The sequence below is a fragment of the Mastomys coucha genome, unplaced genomic scaffold (genome assembly GCF_008632895.1).
Source record: "Mastomys coucha isolate ucsf_1 unplaced genomic scaffold, UCSF_Mcou_1 pScaffold9, whole genome shotgun sequence".
Taxonomy (NCBI): domain Eukaryota; kingdom Metazoa; phylum Chordata; class Mammalia; order Rodentia; family Muridae; genus Mastomys; species Mastomys coucha.
The window spans coordinates 50,647,029-50,664,815 of NW_022196915.1; the positions used below are offsets into that span (position 1 = coordinate 50,647,029).

At 47.6% G+C, this 17,787-nt stretch overlaps 1 protein-coding gene across 1 annotated transcript in view; it reads left to right on the plus strand.

The window, feature by feature from the left end:
* Positions 1-4,711: 4,711 nt before the first annotated feature.
* Positions 4,712-17,787, plus strand: part of Rp1l1 (RP1 like 1) — a 39,802-nt gene continuing 26,726 nt past the window's right edge. The window contains exon 1 of the mRNA XM_031362262.1: positions 4,712-4,959. The gene's annotated coding sequence lies outside the window, so the exon portion shown is untranslated. The remainder of the gene's footprint in view (positions 4,960-17,787) is intronic.

Here is a 17,787-nt window from a genome sequence, read left to right on the forward strand (position 1 = left end):
AGGTGGTGCCATCCCTGAGCAGATGGTTCTGGAATGTATAAAAAAAGGAAAGCCGAGAAAGCCATAAGAAGCCTCCAGGTTCCTGCTTTGACTTCCTCCTTGGCCTCTCTCAATGATGAACTGCGTTCTTCCCCAAGTTGGTTTATCAGTGTTTTATCCCAGCAATAGAAAGCTAACTAAGATACTCGGTAGTGGAGGATGGCGGAAGGGATCTTTATCTTTTCCCATTGCTTCTAAAATGCACCCTGACCCTTTGCCCTGCTGACTCCTAGCCAGGGGAATTTAACGATGGCTATGTTCTACATCTTGCTGTGCTGGAGGTTGAGCTTCTCACTAGAGATCTCTATTTGTTTTTGTTTTTGTTTTTGTTTTATTTGTTTGTTTTTTCCGAGACAGGGTTTCTCTGTATAGCCCTGGCTAGCCTGGAACTCACTCAGTAGACCAGGCTGGCCTTGAACTCAGAAATCAGCCTGCCTCTGCCTCCCAAGTGCTGGGATTAAAGGCGTGCGCCACCACTGCCCGGCTACTAGAGATCTCTAAACTTTCTTTCATGTTAACCATGCCCCTCAGCCCCCACACAAGTATATGCGTGTTATCGATTATGTATATTAAGCTGGGCCGCGGTATGTAGGCATTTAATTAAACTCCAAGAAAGGTGCTGCTCAGTGGCACTTAGTAGGTCTTTGACCTGAAGCTAGCTAGCTCATTGTGAACTGGGGAAGGTCAGGAAAGGGTCTTAGGAGTAAGATACAAAGCCAGAGCATACTCTTGGCCTTTTCTTTCTCCTTTTTCCTAATGAGAACATAGATGTATGGTGAGGCTTCAGCAAGGCTATAGACAATGGGAACCAGGCTGGCTTAGTAGGAGAGTCTTGCAAAAAGCATTTCCCCCTTCCTTTGCTGTCTTCCCATCAGGAGTGCAGAGATGACTGTCTAGCACCAGGAATCATGCTGTAAGTACAAGACTGAGACTCCCACCCTGGGTTCCTTAAGGACATCAAGGCCATTGCATCTCCATTGGCTGCCTGACAAGACTGTCCTAGATGAGAGACAAGGAGGGAATACTTGCATGTCTGGTTTAAGGTGTTCGTGTTTGGGTTTAGAGTTCCCAGAAGCTCCAGTCAACCCTTAGTGCTGCAGGCTTGCTTTTCTGAGGCTCCAGGTAGGTCAAGAGAGGTCATCGGGAGGTGGGCCAAGCAAAGAGGAGGGGCTCTTGTTCACAGAAAGCAAAGTGATTTTCCAGAACCAGGAAGTGGAGGCTTGGAAGTTTCAGGATGTCTCTCCTGTCACCCATGTGAGCTGCATGGCCCACTTCCTGTAAGCACCCTGAGAAAGTGACAGTCGGCCAGTCATCTGATGAGAGTATTTTAGCACTAGAGGAGGCTGGGAAATCTGTTCCTTGACACAAAGGCAGCGCCACTAAGGGCAGAGCACATGGTGCTGATGTGGGTCTATCCCACCTGCATACGTCCTCTTGACATCAGATCAACCTGCCAGAGCCTGAAGCTTATGGAGCAGGTGGGAGCCTTGCTGGTCCCAGGGAAGGACAAGGAGCATTAGCCCAGGTGACTATGTCCATCTGGTCTTCTAGCTGGGAGGGGAGACAAGCAGTCCAGAGAGACAGCTCTGGCATAGTCACCCTCAGTACTTCCTTTCTTCATCTACTTGCTTACTCAAAAATGGCCACTGAGCATGTAAGAAATCTTTCACCACATTAAAAGTGAGCAGTGATTCCTGCAGTGTAGTCACATTCATTTGGGGAAGCATAACTCCTGGCAAGGGCTGGGAGTTAGGTGGAGAAGATGCAGGCGCTGGAGAACACAGCTTGTGTGTGCCTACTCATGCACACTGTGCACTAAGCTGTGTCCCTTGTACCCTTTTTCATGTGTTGAAGTCCTTAGTACTTCAGAATGCATGTATGCTTGCACATAGGATCTTTAAAGACATAGTGAAGGTAAATGAGAGATTTAGGAGGGACCCTCATCCAATGTGGACGCCTTGATTTTGAACTCCCAAACTCAGGAAATGGAAGTATGTGTCCCTATTGGGAGGGGGCAACAGACATAGAAAGACCACCCATGTGAGGTCATAGATATCTGAAAGCCAACAAGGGATGCCCTAGAAAGAACTAGTCTTATGGACACTTGACTTTGGACACCCAACCTCCAGAACTGAGGACATGTCTGCTCTTTGAGTACTTTGGTGTATAGCATGCTGTTACACCAGCCTGAGCAGACATACAGTATATGGTTGTAGGCTCTCTGTGGGACGGTTGGGATGAGGTATGTGTGGGTCAAGGGGTTAGAGCCAGGATTTGGAGCCAAGTAGTTGCTGTGCCTCCTATAGAGAAGAGATCAATCACCCACAACTTGAAGAGGGTGTAGAAAGGGAACTGGAAGAAAGATTCAGGAAGTAGGAGGGTCCACCATTGTAAAAACCAAGTCTTGTATGTGGCTTCTGCTGAGTCTTCATCGTTGAGTGCTCATTGAGTCTTATGGGACCATCAAAGAAGACTGATGGAATCTAGGGTGAATCTGGATTTCCTAATTCTGTGTCCCCTCCTTGTCCTCCATCTCTGATTTATTTAGGTTCATGGTTTCACAGGTGTTACCTAATGGTCAGTCAGCTCTAGATTCTGGGCCAGTACTGAAGCAGGGCATCATGGTGGTAAACACAGGATTTAGCAAAACTGCTCACCTTACGGGAGCAGGAGAAGGGCAGTGGGGTGAGGAGATGCTAGGACAGAATACCGTGGGCATGCTCCCCATTGGCCTACTTCGTCCTCTTGGCCCTACCTCCTAAACTGTCAATCCTCCATATTTATATACACTATTTGTCATGTGCTTCAGAGCCTTCACTTGCAGGCTTACTTGGTGTCTTAGTTTGGGTTTCATTGCTGTGAAAAGACACTATGACCACGGCAACTCTTATAAAGGCAAATATTTAATTGGTGCTGGCTTACAGTTTCAGATATTCAGTCCATTATCATCATGGTGGGAAGCATGGCAGCATATACACAGACTTGGTGCTGGAGGAGCCAAGGGTTCTACATCTTGATCCAATGGCAGGCAGAAGAAGATTCTCTTCTGCGGGCAGCCAAGAGGAAGGTCTCTTCCGAACTGGGTGGAGCTTAAGAATAGGACCTCAAAGCCCACCCCCACAAGTCACTTCCTTCAAGACCACACCTATTCTAACAAGTCCACACCTCCTAATGGTGTCGCTTCCTATAGGCCCAGCATATTCAAACCATCACACTTGGCTTCTGTGGTTTTGTTTTTTGTCTTTGTTTTTCTCTGTGAACATGGCTTTGTGACTATTCCTGTGGTTCTCTAGGTTCTCGCCAGAACCAAGCCTCACAAGCAGGACTCATAATGTGTTCTGTCCAGTGGAGGTGTTGGGGTTATCCCTGACCCTATCACCAATCATGCAGCCGGTCCCTCCCTGCTCCACGTATGAGGCTAAGGTCCTCACATAAACTCAATCCCCGTGAGCACTCCTCTGGCCTCTGTGTGCTTATACAGATCCTTAGTGGAATAGCATTCTTAGATACCAGTGGCTCTGCACACTTTGCAGAAGTTCAGCAGATAGACATGAAACAAGCAGATGTAGACTGAGCCTCCTTCCTGTTGCCCATGTTTTGGAAGAATCAGGGCTAAAGCCTATGAGATCTGACAATTTTTGTTGTAACTTAGCAAAATGTCTCAGGTAACCCAGCCTGCACACTATGAGTAAGCCCCCCCTCCCGCCCCGTGGCCCACATCTATACCCATTTGATCACAGGGATGACATGATGTGCCTGTCACCCAGAAAGAAGCCCTCCTTGATTTCGTTGTTGAAATGCTCAGCTTCTGTCTCTCAAAGGCAACATCACCAGGAATTCTCCCAGGTGGTTCTTTCTCTCCACTGAGCAGAGTAATGAGGTCCAGGTCACAGTTCACTCCCTTCCTCCTGGCAACCCTGGACCTAAACTGGGTTATTTTTGCAAAACAGAGATTGTTTCATCTTCAGAGAGAGTGGCTCTGATTATTCCAGGCTTCTATCATGTCCCCAAGGGTGTGGTCAACAAACAACCAATATGGCTGACTCAGTCTGAAGTGAGTAATGGGAGCCCTCAGTGGGGAAGCCAGATGTCAGCTGGAGGAGGGAGGAGCAGGTAAAAGCTCTCCCGATACCTGAGAAAAACAAATCAAGGAAGGAAGGATTGATTTGGGCTCATAGTTTGAATATACTCTCCATCACAGTAGGAAGGCTTAAGGGAAAGGAGCTTGAAGCATCCCAGAGTCCTAGCCCATGGAATAGTGCCATCCACATTTAAGGTGGGATTTCCCACCTTAATAATCTCTATCCAGAAACTCTCTCATGAACATGCCCACAGGTTGTTTTCCATGATGATTCTACTCTCCATTAAGTAAATAATCAAGATCTCCCATCACACCGTCGTATATACTGTCTCTTGTTTCTTTGCCAGCTTGCCTTGGGCTGGTGGCCTACAACTCCCCTCTCTTTCCACTTAGTCCTCCAACTTGTACATCACCAGGGCTGTGTCCACTTCAAGGGCTGAAGTCAAATGGGGACCCCTGGTGCTTGAAAGCTCCCTGTGAACACACAGCAATACTTTGCTGTCCTCACAAACATCCTCTCGGGGCCCAGGGCCAGAAGCCATTTGTGTAACTGCACAAAGCTAATTATTCTCTCTGCAGATGGTGATCCCCTCTAATCCTCTTGGGCTCCTCATAATCCAGCTCTACTGGGAGCTGCTGAGGTGGTGAGTCTCAGCATGTGAGAGGGCCGGTGGCTGGGCAGAGAGTTCTGAAAGCCACAGAAGACCATCCAGAGGCATGTCCGGAGGGTCCCTCAAAAGGCCAGTGGGAGAAGGTCCGCATCCACCCCAACCTGACCTTAATTAGCTGTTTCCTGGGCTCAGAGAGCAGAGCCATGCCCAAGTGCTCTCTGGAGGACGGTGAGTAGGTGGCTAGCTGTGAGGTGAGCCACTGAGCTGGTGGTAGGTAGGAAGACTGACTCTGGGAAGTCCTAGAAAATGGGGAGGCTTTTCTGCTGCAGATGCTGATGGCTGCCTGCTAAGCTGGGAGCAGATCGTGTTGAAACATGGTGCTGTTACAGCAACTGAGTTTCAGGTTCCTGCCAGTTGATTTATGGGTGTCAGTGCTGCAGCCTGTCCGGTCCTCCCACCTGGACCTGCAGGGGGAATGGTGCAGTCGCTGGAGCCAGCAAGAGGAAAATTCCTTCCCAGGGCACTACGCTCCCACAGTGGAAGGAGAGGTATCAGCTGGCCCTGCAGGAGTGAGGATGACCAGGTGGGGCTGGTACCCAGAAACAGGGCCAGTTTGCTTCTCAGAAGATGTAGACCTCAAGCAGAACCTGGGTGAATAGAGAGTGTCGAAACAGGGCCTGGTGGAACTGGGGCTCAGTAGTAGAGGGCTTGCCTAGCATACACAATGCCCTAGGCTGGCAAAAAAAGAAAAGAGAAAAAGGGCTTAGAGGGCTCTGGATATGACTTTATGGAATCTTCTAGACTAGCCTCAGGGGTTGAATCTTTTGTTCATTCCTACAAGAAGTAACCAAGGTGCAGAGAAATTAGATACTAGAAGGACCCCAGAGTCAAACTGAGGATTCTTCACAACCTGACTCCTTTAGAGGGTGGGGATAGTGCCACTCCCCTGGGTCAGGTTCAGTGATGGGGAAGCCAAGGTGGGGCAGTAGGTGCTGTGAAGGTCACAAGGCCAGTGAGCGAGGGTTCATGCTGAGTCTAGGTTCCTCAGACCAGCTCCAGCATGGTCATCGCTGCTCCTGAACCTGAGCTTCAACTTTCTCAGAGGGGCCACACCCTGCATCCCTCTCACTGAGCACTAAAAGCTCCCTCCACGGAGGGGAATTCCCCACCTTCCACAGCTGCTACATAGCGATGAGAGAGAGGCGAGAGGCATAAGCCACTGCTTCATCATGACACAACTATGGCCGAACCCCTGAGGAAGATTGCAGCTCAACCCTCAGGAAGGTGTTTGCTCAGAAATGCGTGTGGACAGAAAGTGGGGACTCCACCCCCACTTCCCAAAGGAGTGTGATTGGATCCGTATTTACCTTCTTAGAGAGAGAGAGACTTCTAAAAATCCTCTTACAAATCAGAATGACCTCAGATAGGCCTGCTAGCTTTCTTAACCCAGGAGACAAGAGCTATCTATCTGTCATTCTCAGCACCTCAGTGGACTGGTGTGTGTGTGTGTGTGTGTGTGTGTGTGTGTGTGTGTGTTTGAGACAGAGACAAGGAGGGAGGGAGAGAAAGGTTTATACGTGGGAGTGCATCCAGGCAATCATGTAGGCATGGGTACGACACGTTCATGCATGTGTTGGTGTGCTCATGTGTGCATATGTTTAAGAGGAAAAGCTGATATGGCAGGGGACCCATGGCCTATCAGTCACATGTGGGACCATGCTTTGGCTGGCTGGGGAGTGTTCTGTTCTCTGGGATTTGGTCTACATGGTAGAGAATGGGGAGGGGGTAGCCTGAAGGAGGCCACCATACCTTCCATCCCCATGGCCCAGTCCTCAGAACCTTTCCCTGAAGAACCCACTTTCCAATCCTTTAATCATCATGGATGCTTTCCTCTGAACTCCTTCCAGGAGACCTGTGTCACTCCATAAGTATGTCACATAAATTAGTCAGTAAATCAGTCTGTCAGCAGGAGTTCTTGAGCAAGCACCCTGCTGCCTGCAGGAGATTCTGGGCAGACACAGCCAACCCCTCTGCAGCCAAAAGGGCTTTCACCTGCCTCAGATCTGGGGTTCACTTGGTTAGCCATGGCCTAGGGCCTTGGGAACTCATGGAGACCATATCGATCTTTTTTTTTTTTTTTTTTTTTTTTTTTTTTTTTTTTTTATGTCTTCATTCACAAAAGATAAGGGCCTTTACCCAGCATCTCTGTAGACAGTGCATGTAGACAGACATTAGCTGGGCACCAGCTGCGTTCAGAGCTTGGCTAGGCTGTGAGGCAGGGACAATGAGTGGGAAGTCCCTGGCCACCAGAGCAAGAGACAGGTGAGTCAAGAGGTAAGTAGAAGGCCACAGAAGCAATAAGGGCAAAGAGCCCTGGTCAGGGGCCAGCCACTTCTAAGTTTGCAGACCATACGTCATTGTTGCTATGTGGGCTTCTCTGCAAAGCCTGATTTCCCAAAACACTCTGAGGAATCCAAGGTGAGGTTACTCAAAGAACTCAGAACCCGCAGGGGAGCAAGTTAGTATTTTACTCAACAGCGGCAGGAACCTTGGGCGAGCCCTTTCATCGTTCAGGGGCTTAAATCCCCTAAGGTTCTAGGGACTGAGGCATCCAGTAGGAAGCCAAGATAGGGTCACTCACCTGTGTATCTGGCACAGAGTAGGTGACTGTAAACATCTTCCCCTACTCCCCCAACCTGTATCTTTCCATGCTGACACCGTGACCCAGTTTCCAGATGCTCTATGACCCCTATGGGTGTGATCGATACTGACTACCACACAGTGAGCTGGGGGTGCTCTGTTCTGTGAGTTGAGAGTCATGGTCTAAATTGGCAGTGTCCCCCTCAGGTTCATGACTGAACTCTTACTCTCTAGTTTGTGGTTATGTTTTGAAGGTCATGACACCCTTAGGAGGAAGGATCTAGCTGATGGAAATAGGCCACTAGGATAAGCCTTTTAAAGGTTATAGTGTGTCCCACCTCTGGCGCCCTCTCAGCTTCTGGGGCAACCGCCCTGTGTACTATCTTCCAGCACACACCTCTACCACCATGGACAGACCTAATCCTAGGGCCACCATGCCTTCTCCACCACTGCCATGATGAACACAAGTCTCTCAGAATTATGAGACAAAGACATCTTTCCTCCTTTCTGTCCCTCCTGTCAGATGTTCGTGTTGTAATAATGTATAAGCAGCGATGTGAGTCACCCATGTGGCCTGCTCAGGACTGTCCTCACTTTTAGATCAAAGCCACTTCTTTACTCTTAGAAGCAGTCTCATTTAGCATGGTTCCTTGCTTCAGGACCAAACAGTCTAGGCTGGGCAGTGTGACTGGCCGTTTTCTTTTCCTTTGTGGCTGGGCACACTCTTTGTTTGCTTTTCCATCTGTTTGCGGTACTGAGAAGTACCCGGTCTTGCTCTTGACCTGCAGCTCACCTGGGGAGGGAATTCTAGTTAGGAGAAAACAGTAGAGTGCAAAGCCATGCTTCTCAAATCCCAGTTTATCAACTGGAAGTTGGGGTCCAAGGCACCTACGCACTGCCCTCACCCTAAAGCAGGGGTTTTCAGTCTCAGAGTCACAACCAAAGAACTGTGTTAAAGGGTCACAGTGTTAGGACGGTTGAGAACTACTGACCTAGAACTTCTGATCCAGGAAGTCTGGGCTATATGTTAATTTGTGCCTTTAAGAAGCCTGTCAGGGGCTGGAGAGATGGCTCAGCGGGTAAGAGCACTGACTGCTCTTCCGAAGGTCCTGAGTTTGAATCCCAGCAACCACATGGTGGCTCACAACCACCTGTAATGAGATCTGATGCCCTCTTCTGATGTGTCTAAAGATAGCTACAGTGTACTTCATGTATAATATCTAAAAACAACAAAAAAAAGCCTGTCACCAAGGGGAGGTGTTGAGGCTGGGAACCCTGAGGAACCCTGAGGACTGACCTGGGTACATTCATACTTAGCCAAGAGAGCTGAGTCTCCCTCATACCCACACCTCCGTCCTTTAGATGAGACAGTTCTCTCCAGGGAATAACTACGCACATTCTCAATGCACTCTGTGACCTATGAAATGTCAGATAACCACCTTGATGTGTCAAATTAGCCAGTTCGACACCTCCTTCAGCTTCACCTTACTTAGAAACTGAGGATACTGGGTTATTTTTATAAAGATTAAGTCAAGTGTTCTACATAAAAGCCCATTGTGAAACACAAAGAGCTACCAAGTCCTGATCCTTAGCTTCCCTAATCCTCCATTTCCTTACCTGTATGTGACAGGATGCCTGACCGTGTGCCAGTTTCAGTCACAGCATAGCTAGTCACTGTGCACGTGAGCAATGAAAAACAGTGCTGCATCTCTGTGGATGCTCACGGTCATGTTGACCATCTCTGTGGTCTGTTGGTCAAAGCCGCATTTGGGGCCACAATTACCAGTTAGGGTGTTCCTGGATGCAGGCTAATAGGCTTCTTGCTAAAAGCAGATTTAAGAAAATGAGACTTCTTGGCTCATCTAACAGAAATTCCAGAGGTATGGTTGATTAACTCACTTGATGGTAACGACTCTAAAATCTTGACTTTCTCTTCATGGTTACATTGTGGCTGTAGCTGCACCAAGCATATACAACACAAGACAACATCCAAAGGCAAGATGAGATGAGTGCCCTATTAACATGCCTTTTAACAGATGGAAAAGCTTTCTTAGTCTTTTCTCATTTGGCTAGGGTTCTGTCACCTACCCTGAAATATGGGACATGGAATAACACAGTGGCTTGGGCTATTCTATACTCAGTCCCTGGGTGGAAAGAGACCTGTGAGCCACCGGACACTCCAAAAGACAAAATGGCGCAGGAACAATTGAGGGGAGGCTATCACCTGTCCACCCAGCCTCCAGCCCTCCTCAGCATTTACATGAAGGTGGATCATTCCATATATCTCAAGCTCTTCGTGGCTCAGAAAACATAGCCAGAGAAGGACTTGGCACATTCTTATAGGCTGCTTTTCATGAGAATGTTGAGCTCCCTGGCCAGCAACTCAGTAAGTAGTCTTGCTGGAGGAGCAGGCCAGATCCCTGAGGGTCAGAGCAAGACACAGCCTTCTGAACGTATGGGCTATGGCATTTCTCTGGTGAGGTCCTAAACCAGGGGAAGCCCAGGAGTATTGCTGTGCCACTACGGTGCGTCCTATTTCTTCTTAGGTCCAGCACTTGCTGGGCAGCTATAGTTGACTTTCCAAACAGGCTACGCTGGCTGCTCAGTCCCTGGGTCCTCCTGTCTCTACATCCCCAGGGCTGGGATTATAAGTACATATTACAGTAGTCAGTCTTCCACGTTTTTATTTATTTTTATATTTTTAACAAAGGTTCCAGGAATGGAATTCATGTCCTACTTACAAGGAAAGGACTTTACCCACTAAGTCATCTGCCCAGCCCCAAAATTGGACTTTATATAGCTGGAAGTTTGAGAAGGCCAGGCATGTAGCTGATCTGATTTTGCTTTTCTCCCTCAGAGCCTTTGTGACTCCCAACAGTGAATGAATCAGAGGGTCCTAAGGAAGAGAATGAACCAAGCCTTTCATCCCTGCCTGGGCACAGGAACAAGCAGCCCTGAGAGGAGGCAGGGACAGGGACTAGAGATGGCAAATTTGCAAATCACACAGTTACACAGTTAACAGCAAGAGTCATAGACTCTCAGCCATACACAGGCAGGTTCTGGGCAGCTGAGTGAGGAGCTTAGAGGGGCACGGCTTCTTGGTTGTCCTCATCATAAATCCCTGCAGAGGGAGGGCAATGAGCAGGGACACATAGGGAGAGTCTACCATCATGGTGAGTCCATGGCCAGTGGAAGAAAATTTTCAGGGCTTTTGGAAGGAAGAAGCACTCCATTCTGCTGTTCTTTGTCTATGCGTGGGGATGGTCCATGGATGCTTACTGCCTAGCAAGGGGAGACCCAGGGTCAGGCTCCCTCTGTTGGAGCAATCTCCCAGCCTAAGGCTGTTCCTTGAGAAGACTGTGGAGGTCTGAATGAGAATGGCTCTCATGAACAAGAATGGGCTCATATATTTGAATGCTTAGTGTTAGGGAGTGACACTATTTGAAAAGGACTAGGAGGTGTGACCTTGTTGGAGGAAGTGTGTCACTGGGGCGGGGTCAGCTCTAAGATTTCAAAAGCCTGTGAAGACCCACTCCATCTTCTTTCTCTGCTTGTGGATCAGGGTGTAGACCTTTCACCTACTTCTGCAGCACCACATTGATGGGGGCACCTAAAACTGTTATCAGGCCTCCATTCAGATGTTTTACTCTGTAAGGCTTGCCTTCCTCGTGATGTCTCTTCACAGCATTAGAATGGTGACTAAGACAAAGATGGAAGACCTATACCCAATGGCTCCCACAAGGCTTCTGTGCACTACTCACTACCTTATGGTTTGTTACACTTTCTGAGCAAGCAGGACTATTCCTGTATCACCCAAAAGCCACTTGTCTAAGTACCTACGGCCAGAAATGGACAAGCCAGCTTAGACAAACCCTGTTTGTCTGTGAGTCCAGGTGTCATCCTCATGGACCACTTCAGATGAGGTGAGGGGGCCCCCATCTCATTCCCCATGAGGAGTGTGGAATCCAAAGGTCAATGCGGTATTTATTAAGAAAGGCAGAGTTCCATCTATGGGTGCTGCAATATCCCTTGGATAGTCAGTCTCAGCAGTCATAGTTTTCTGTCGTTACGCGTCCCATGGCCAGGTCTGTGCCTTCAAATGGCAGGCTATTTTAGTGTGGAGAACGTCTCGGAAAATGAGATGCCAGCTATGTGCTCCAGAGACTGTAGTTGTAGGAAAAGCGGAGCCCTCCAATGATGTTACAGGCTTCCACAATGGTTTCCTTAAGCCTGACTGATGCAGCTCCTCACTGGAGAATCTCTGGAGAAGAACCAAAAGACTAGCCAAGGTTCCTGAGGCTCTAACTATCTGGGGAGATTAGAATGAAGGAATATTGTCAACGTTCTCTGTCTGGAAGTAGAGTCTCCAGGTTCTCAGCATCTTCTATATGGAACTGAAGAAGCACATACAAATACCATAGCAGCAAGCAGTTTTATTCCAAGCCAAAAGGCAAGTACAGGTTAGATACACTGAAAGAGAGCAGAGGGCTCAGAGCCAGTATGCAGCTCAGGAGCCATGGTCACTGCCCAGGGCATCTTTTCATGGGTCCAAGAAGAGGAGTTAAGTTGTTTGGGCAGAATGTGGGTGGCTTTATGTTTTGATTGACAAGCTTGAGTTATGTAAGCCTTCATTGACTGTGCATATCCTTTCCCATAATGCGTCTGATTTTAATCATATGCATGCCCAATCACGCATAGGCATAAGATGATAAATAGGGGAGTCTCCCTAAAAGTTCATTCAGAGAACAGTTTGCTGCTGTGTGTGTACCCAAAACCAGTCTAGGGGGCGTTGTCTTGCTACCTCTACTTTCCAGATGTGTCTGGCCACAAACGAGGAGTCACTAAAGGTTGCTGGAGGATGGAAGCCAGAGTGTCCCAACCACCAGCAGTGAAGAGGAGTGTGTATACAGTTTGATGTAGGTGGGGTCCTAAGCTGTTAGGTGTATTGTTAATAAAGGGTCATGTGTTAAATAGCTCAAACCAAGGGGCTCTTAGGCTGCAGAGCTCTCTGTAGGCTTGCCTGTCTCAGGACTCACAAGTAAACATTGGTGATGGTTGCATGCTCCTTGGATGGAACCTGAGCCCATCAAGATAAAAGAGACAGGAAGAAGAGCACACTTCCCCCAAAGCAGAATTGGGAAGCATGCTCTCAGGACCTGAAAAAGCCTTTTCACATCCCAAGTCACTCCCTGGTGACGTTCCCCACTCCCCGCCACCCCACCCCCCTGTTGACAGATGTTGGAAAGTTCTGTTGCCTTCTACCTCCCAATCTTGCTCCACCCACCCCTGGCCATTCTGCCAGCACAGTACAGGCTGCACCCAGTTTTATTGCTCTGACCTTATGAATCAGTTTCTCGTACATTCTGGTTGCTTCCATACCCTGAATTTCCATGGATCTATCAACGCTTGATAGCTTGTACAGCTTGGATGGCTGAGGCTTGGATGGCTTACTATGTACCAATCATCTGCCCAAGTGAGGTGAGCTTGTGAAGCCCCAGGCAAGAAAGGGACATTTTTTTTTTTAAGCTCCCACATCAGGTTTTTGGCTACATCAGGACCTTGTCTTGAAGGCTTCTTTCATCATGCAGGGGAGGCACGACATCATTCCAACTCTCCCAAGGATCTCTGGTACCCTGTGAAAGAGAAGTCCAGGGCCATCTTCCTCCTTCCTCCTCTCATTCCCTCTTTTCTTTCTTTTACATCTTTTCCTTTCTCCCTCCTCTTCCTATTTTTCTCCTCCTTCTCCTCTTCTTTTTTGCCCCCTTTTCTTCCTCTCACCCTTATTTACCTCTCCCCCTCCCTTTTCATCTTTCTCCTAACCGTGAACGCTCTCTTCCTTCTGGTAACTTGTGGAAACCTGGCTGTCTTGGGCAGTAGAAGAGAGGCCTATGCACCAGCACGCCTGTGTACAAGGCCTCTCAAAGAGGTGGAAATCAAAATTTATCCCGGCTTGTATGATCTAGAGCCTTCATGCATCTAAGAAGAGACAAAACTCTCCCCTGTCCTTCCAAGAGCTGTTTTTACACTTTGAAATTTGGTAGTTTTGCCATGGTCTGCTCTGCTTCCAGAAAGCCCCTGTTTGCATCTTTCCTTTTTCTGGAAGCAGCTACTTCAGGGTTCCTGGGCATACAGAGAATTCTGTGCAACTCAAAGATAGTTGGGCAGCTTGATGGCACATCTCACTACCACAGAGCCACCCCTTTATATTTTCAACTGAATTTTTAAACTCAGTTATCTAAGCTGGGAAGATAATTTAGTACAGTCTTGCCTTGCAAACAAAGACCTGAATTTGATTCCCCAAACCTGTGTTAAAAAAAAAATAAAGGCAAGTGTGGTAGCATCTACTTGTAATCTCAGTGATGGGGAGGCGGAGACAGGAGGATCCCTGAGCATCACTGGCCAGCCAGTAGACTGATCAGAGTCCTGGGTCTCAGTGAGAGATTCTGTCTCAAAATTAAGGTGACAGTGTTCCTGGGGAAGGCCACTTGAGGTCAGTCAATGGCCTCTGCATGCACACACATCACAAGTGTACACACACTCTTCTCATGTACACCTGCCCGAATACACAGAGACAAATAATAAACTATTATTTACCAAAATGCCACTAAAAGGCCCCTGATAACTCTGTAGAACAGCAGCTGACATTTCCCTTGTTTATCTTTTCCTCCAAAAAGTTTTCTAAGAAGCTTCTGGAATCTTCTCTTCTCCTAATCTTATCTGGTGTGGATGCTACTCGGTTTTGTTTTCCTCCACTTCCGGCTTCCCAGTCAGCTTTGATTTGCTTGAGCTGTGGGTATCTACACTGAATAAACACAGGCTTTCTTTGCCTGTTCAGTCCTTCAAACCCACTGCGTAACATTCAGTTACATCTAAAACTCAATCAACCAACTACCAATCCCTCTGTGGGGGCTGGAGATGCTTGGGGCCTGATAAGGGGAGTTGAGCAGAGAGAAATAATTACCTATTAGGACTGAATAATCCTAGGCATGTCATGTAAAATCAACTCAATGGTTCTGGGGATGGGGGGTAGTCCAAGACTGCTATGTTATCTCTAAGGCCATTGACATTGGAATTCCTGTGTGTCTTATCTTGACGACTGGACTCCCTTGTGGTTACAAAATGATTGCTGGAGCTCCAGCCATTAAGTGTATTTTCCAGGTATCTGGAAGGAGCAAGATGTAGGTGGAGGAGGGGAAGACCATCTTTAAAGAGGTTTCCTAGAAATCTTCCAAAATCTGCACCAAAAACTCCTCCGTCCACCCCATCTGGAAAGAAATGGTGAAATGTTTTGTTAACTGAAAATACTTAATGGACTGTTATATATGGGATTTTTGTGACTTTGTAAACCAGGAGAGAGTAGATAACTTGGATCTCTGTCATCTTTTAGTTTTTGTTAAAACTTTGCTTTTAAAAAGGTATGCCTTGTATTTTACGCAATGGTTGTTTTTCATGCAGGTATAACACAAACCCAGATGAACCGCTCATGTTCTCACCTAGTTCTCTACCACAAACACACCTCAGCACGCTGCTTGCTGTATCACAACAGAACACTACCTCGGTCCAGTGAAGATAGGGATACTGACATCACCACATCACCCCAGGAAGCCTCTAGGTGCTCTTCAGGGGCCATGCCAAACCCTCTCCCCTCCCTTTGAGGCTGCCCTAGTTCTTGGCAACTACAGACGGAGTCTCCTTGTCTGTAAGCTTGTCATTTCCAGAATCTGTAAGTGACATCAACGTGCACTGTGTTTGTGTTCTTTTTCCTTGCTGGCTTGTATTCCACTGCATGGACCTCCTGTTCTTGCTTTCACAGTCATTCTCTGAAGAACATCTGGCTGTTTCCAGGTAACATGATGGTACAAGCCCATGATCCTAACCGTCAAAAAAAAATCACTGTGAGTCTCAGCTGCATGGAAAATTCCAGGTCAGCCTGGGCTACAGAATGAGATCTTACCTCAAAAACAAACAAACAAACAAATTTATTTATTTATTTGAGTATATGTTTGTATGTACAACGTGTGTGTGGGAGCGCATGTCCCACGGTATACATGTAGAGGTCAGAGGACAGTTTTATGAAGTTGGTTCTCTCTCCACCTTCATATGCTTTCAGTAGATCTAACTCTGGCTGCCAGATGTTCGTGGCAAGCGCCTTTCCCTGCTGTCTCTCCTCCCAGTTTTTTAAAGGTGCTAAGAACCATCTGTGCATTGGCTGTCAGGGGAGCTAAAGTCGTCTCTGGAATAAGCATTCAAGGAACAGTTATTAGTGTACGCTATCCCATGAAAAAAATGAAAATCCATAAGACAATTAAATAACCTGTAAGGAATTATCCTAGCCAAAAGCACAGTAAACATTGCCGTATCTCCCCTTGCATCCTTCACTGTGGATCTTCCCCTTCACCGCCCCCACGTTGTGTCTATGAGCATCTTGCCTGCATGGTGTACCATTTGCTTGCCTGGAATCCACAGAGACCGAACGCAGAGCATCAGATCTCCTGGATCCGTAGTTACAAATGTTTACGCATCATCATTTGGTTGCTGGGAATCAAATCTAGATCCCCTGGAAGAGCAACCAATGCCCTTAATGCCGAGCCCGTCTCCTCGGCCCTCAGTGTGCGCATCTTTGTTTTGCTGTCTCCTGCCTGAGTGCTTATCCCTGTGGACAGCCTGCCACACTGAACAACCTTGACCCCTCAGTGGCTCACACAGGTCGGTCCCTCAATGATAGAGTTGCCGCCCTTCGAGACTACTCTCAGGGGCAACTTTCCTGTGGAAGAGCACTTGGGTCTAAGTGGCTTTAGCATGTTGGGATGACACTTAAGGTTGTCTTCTGCCTCTACGTGTACATACAAACATGCAATGGTGCATCATTCACAGGTCCTACTTCACCGCATGGCCACACATCCCTCAACTCTCCCTTTCACAGGAACATGGAAGGAAGGACGACTGTAGCCTGGCATTAAAAGGGCCACATCAGTGTGTCTGCTTCCACTCATGTGGAAATGTGTCTTAGTTTATAATTTGATATGGAAATACTATGCCATTCTAATAGAGTCTCCCGCTTCTCACAAACTCCTCCCAAATAGAGTTATGGCATAATTCCTAATATGAGGGGAAGATTCTTAGTATTTTTGGAAGCTTCTAAGACCTCGCTGTCAGAAGCACACCATGGCTCTGATGAGAGGGACCAAGACCCTTTTGTCTTCTATGCTCTGCTTCCAGGGCTGGCATACGGGCCCTCAAATCTAAGCGGCTTTCAAACCTTCTTCCCTGTTACGGTGTCCCTGTGAAGTAGATTCATTTTTGTGTGAATGCATGCACATCCATGCATGTGTCTCTAGGTATATGCATATGCAAACATTTGTGTGAAGGCCAGAGGTCAACATGGGCTGTCTTTCCTTAGTTGCTCTGCATTTCCAGAATCCCTGAACATCCTTTCTCCTCTTAGTTCTCCCTCTCCCTAGCCACTTCTAATTCTCTTTCTTGGAGACAAGGACTTTCTCATGATGATAGTGTTGTAGTTACAAGGTCTAGGGCATGTGGGAGCCCCAGAAGGAGTAACACAGTGGTTCTCAGGGGGTGGTGTAGGATCTCCAGCAGCCTTAGAACTAATGGGCTTAAGAATGCCCTTCTGTTGGGAGGCCCCTTGCTGGTGCTGAGCTCAGGGCCCAGGGAGTCCCCCCACCTCTCTGTCTCTCTCTAGACAGACAGACAGACAGACAGACAGACAGACAGACAGACAGATAGATAGATATAGAGATATAGAGATATAGTGTATGAGTGGTTTTTTTCCTGCATGTACGTCTGTGTACCACACATGTAGTGTCTAAGGAAACCAAGAAAGGAAGTCAGGAGGGGAAGTCAAAAGAGGCCATCAGACTTCCTGGATCTAGCATTACAGGTGTCTGTGAGCCAACTTGTGGGTGGTAGGAACTGAACTCAAGTCCCCAAGAACAGCCAGAGCTCTCAATCTCTGAGCCATCTCTCCAGCCCCCAGCTCCTCACTTGAACTAGAAATTTTATGAGAAAGGAAAACCAAGAAAGTAGGGGGCTGGGAAGATGGCTCAGTTGTCCAAGTGTTTGCTCTGTAAGTGTTCAGACCCAAGTTTGGATTCCTAGCAACCACAGAATAAAAACAAAATCAAAGATGATTGTGGCGAGGATGCAACTGTGATCCCAGCTCCGGGGAGAAGGAGACAGGAATATCCCTGGGGTGGACAGCGAAGCTAGCTGAGTCAGAGAACTCTACTTCAGTGAGAAGCTCTTTCAGAAAATAAGCCAGAAAGTAACCCAGGAAGACAACCTCTGCCAGTGCTCTTCTGGCTACCACTCACACATAGATATAAGGGTCGAAATAGATATAAGGGTAGAAACACACACACACACACGCACACACACACACACACACACACACACACA